This window comes from Mandrillus leucophaeus, unplaced genomic scaffold (genome assembly GCF_000951045.1).
Source record: "Mandrillus leucophaeus isolate KB7577 unplaced genomic scaffold, Mleu.le_1.0 Scaffold157, whole genome shotgun sequence".
NCBI lineage: Eukaryota > Metazoa > Chordata > Mammalia > Primates > Cercopithecidae > Mandrillus > Mandrillus leucophaeus.
The window spans coordinates 2,397,450-2,401,189 of NW_012101554.1; the positions used below are offsets into that span (position 1 = coordinate 2,397,450).

The 3,740-nt window shown below is 38.9% G+C and overlaps 1 pseudogene; it reads left to right on the top strand.

Moving 5' to 3' along the window:
• Positions 1-2,267: 2,267 nt before the first annotated feature.
• LOC105536260 overlaps positions 2,268-3,740 on the top strand; it is an 8,509-nt pseudogene continuing 7,036 nt past the window's right edge.

The following is a 3,740-nucleotide window of genomic DNA, read 5'->3' on the forward strand; positions in this document are numbered from 1 at the left end:
CTCCTTAAGCTGAGAAGCAACTTCAGCAGTCTCAGGATACAAAATCAATGTGGAAAAATCAAAAGCATTCCTATACACCAATAATAAGACAAACATCATGAGTGAACTCCCATTCACAATTGCTACAAAGAGAATAAAATACCTAGGAATATAACTTACAAGGGACATGAATGACCTCTTCAAGAAGAACTATGAACCACTGCTCAAGGAAATGAGAGGACACAAACAAATGGAAAAAAAAAATGTTATGCTCATGGATAGGAGGAATTAATATCATGAAAATGGTCATACTAACCAAAGTAATTTATAGATTCAATGCTATTCCCATCAAGCTACCGTTTACTTTCTTCACAGAATTAGAAAAAAACTACTTTAAATTTCATACAAAACCAAAAAAGAGCCCATATAGCCAAGACAATTCTAGGCAAAAAGAACAAAGCTCAAGGCATCACGCTAAATGACTTCAAACTATACTACAAAGCTACAGTGACCAAAACAGCATGGGACTGGTATCAAAACAGATATATAGACCAATGAAACAGAATAGAGGCCTCAGAAATAACACCACAGATCTACAACGATCTGATCTTTGACAAACCTGACAAAAACAAGCAATGGGGAAAGATTCCCTATTTAATAAATGGTATTGGGAAAACTGGCTAGCCATATGCAGAAAACAGAAACTGAACCCCTTCCTTACACCTTATACAAAAAATAACTCATGATGGATTAAAGACTTAAACATAAAACCTAAAACCATAAAAACTCTAGAAGAAAAGCTAGGCAATATCATTCAGGACATAGGCATGGGCAAACACTTCATGACTGAAACACCAAAAGCAATTGCAACAAAAGCCAAAATTGACAAATGGAATCTAATCAAACTAAAGAGCTTCTACACAGCAAGAGAAACTATCATCAGAGTGAATAGGCAACCTATAGAATGGGAGAACATTTTTGCAATCTATCCATCTGACAAAGTTCTAATATCCAGAATCTATAAGAAACTTAAACAAATTTACAAGAAAACAACAACCCCATCAAAAGGTGGAGGAAGGATATGAACAAACACTTCTCAAAAAAAGACATTTATGTGGCCAACAAAAATATTAAAAAATGCTCATCATTGCTGGTCATTAGAGAAATGTAAATCAAACCCAAAATGAGATACCATCTCAGTCAGTGAGAATGGTGATCATTAAAAAGTCAGGAAACAACAGATGCTGGAGACGGTATGGAGAAATAGGAATTCTTTTACACTGTTGGTGGGAGTGTAAATTAGTTCAATCATTGTGGAGGACAGTGTGGTGATTCCTCAAGGATCTAGAACCAGAAATACCATTTGAACCAGCAATCTCATTACTGGGTATATACCCAAAGGATTATAAATCATTTCACTATAAAGACACATGTACACATACTGCAGTACTGTTCACAATAGCAAAGACTTGGAACCACCCCAAATGCCCATCAATGATAGACTGGATAAAGAAAATGTGACACATATATACCATGGAATACCATGCAGCCATAAAAAAAAAGATGAGTTTATGTCCTTTGCAGGGACATAAATGAAGCTGGAAACCATCATTCTCAGCAAATTAACACAGGAACAGAAAACCAAACAGCGCATGTCCTGACTCATAAGTGGAAGTTGAACAACGAGAACACATGGACACAGGGAGGGGATCATCACACACCAGGGCCTGTTGGGGAGTTAGGGGAAGGGGAGGGAGAGCATTAGGACAAATACCTAATGTATGCTAGGCTGAAAACACAGATGACAAGCTGATGGGTGCAGCAAACCACCATGGCACATGCAAACCTATGTAACAAGCCTGCATGTTCTGCACGTGTATCCCAGAACTTAAAGTAAAATTTAAAAAAAAGGAAGAATTGTTGGCGACTGTCATGGTGGCCGGTGTCGAGTTGGCAGGTGTTGCCCACGAAACTGGGGAAATGCACTAGAGCAGAGGAAGAAGTGACCCAATCTGGACAGCGGGAATTCATGAGAATGAGCAGAAACCCTGCGTGGGTGACTGTGTCACTAGAGGCGGGCACCTGGTCAAGTCTCAGGCCAGGCCTCTGCGGTTCTAAGCAGAACTCGGAGCCGGCGTTGCCTAGGAACCCCACCTTGTGTTATCGAATCCTGAGTGTTTTGGACTAGTCTCACGAAGGCAGGCGTTCAAGGATATTTGGTCAGATCGTCCGACAGCACTAAACCTTTCTTTTCCGAGTGGGCCAGGTCGTTCACTAAAGTCACCGCGATGTCGTCCTGGCTTGGGAGCCTCGGCTCGGCTGGGGCCAGTCTCTGGGTCAAGTCGAGGACAGCCTGGCTTCCCTCACTGGCCAGATTTCAAACTTTACAAAGGTTATGCTGATGGAGGACTGGGAGGAAGTGGAAGTAGAATTACCGGATTCGAGGACAAAGGAAATTGAAGCCATTCATTCAATCTTGAGATCAAGAGAATGAAAGGCTTAAGAAACTTTTTACTGATCTGGAAGTGAAATATGAAGCATCAGAGCTTCAAATTAAACCAGAATTCTATAAGTTGCGGAAATCAACTTCAACAAAAAGAGGTAGAAATCAGCCATCTTAAAGCCAGACAGATTGTGCTCCGGGATCAGTTGCTGAAACTGCCGTCATCTACTCAGTCAGTACCTTCGGGAGTTGGCGATGTACCAGCAACCACTGCAGCTTCATTCTTTTATGTGATTAGTTATCATTCTTCAGCTTTCCATGACGATGACGTGGACTTTGTTGATATAATTTTGTTCCAACGAGAAATAAACCGACTCTCAAATAAAGTTTCAAGGCTTTAGTCTAAAGTTGGCTATTGGAGGCACATTGCTTAGACTTTGAAAGCACAAGGAACACATAGCTCTGCCCAAAGTGAAACATGCAAACTACGAAATATCATTAAGGAACTGAAACAGAACCGAAGTCAGGAAATTGATGACCATCAACATGAAATATCAGTACTGCACAAAGCACACCAACAGAAATAAGTCGACGACATCAAGAAGAATTAAGTGACTATGAAGAACGAATTGAAGAACTCAAAAATCTGTTACAACAAGGTGGCTCTGGAGTTACAGAAATTGATCACTCTAAAATCTATGAGATGCAAAAACTATCCGACTTCTACAAACAGAAAAAGTGGAGTCTACCAAAAAAAATTGAGGAGCTTGAGGATAAAATAAAAGATATAAACAAAAAATTATCTTCTGCAGAAAATGGTAGAGTTATTTTGAGGAGAGAATAAGAACAGCTAAATGTGGAAAAGAGATAAATAATGGAAGAATGTGAAAACTTGAAATTGGAGTGTAGTAAATTGCAGTCTTATGCTATGAAGCAGAGTGATACTGTGATAGAAAAGTAAAGAATTATTGCACAGTGTGCCTCAGTGGAAGAAGTGTTCAGAGTACAACAAGCAGTGTCTGATGCCAAAAATGAAATAATGAGATTGAGTAGTTTAAACCAGGATAACAGTCTTGCTGAAGACAATCTGAAACTTAAAATGTATATTGAAGTTTTAGAAAAAGAGAAGTCATTACTGAGTCAAGAAAAGGAAGAACTTCAGATATCACTTTTAAAATCCAACAATGAATATGAAGCAATTAAAAATACAGCTACAAGAGGCATAAGTTTGCATTCAGAATTAAATGACTTAAGACTTAATTTGAAGGCAAAGGAACAAGAACTCAATTAGAGTATTAGTGAAAAGTATTAGTGATAG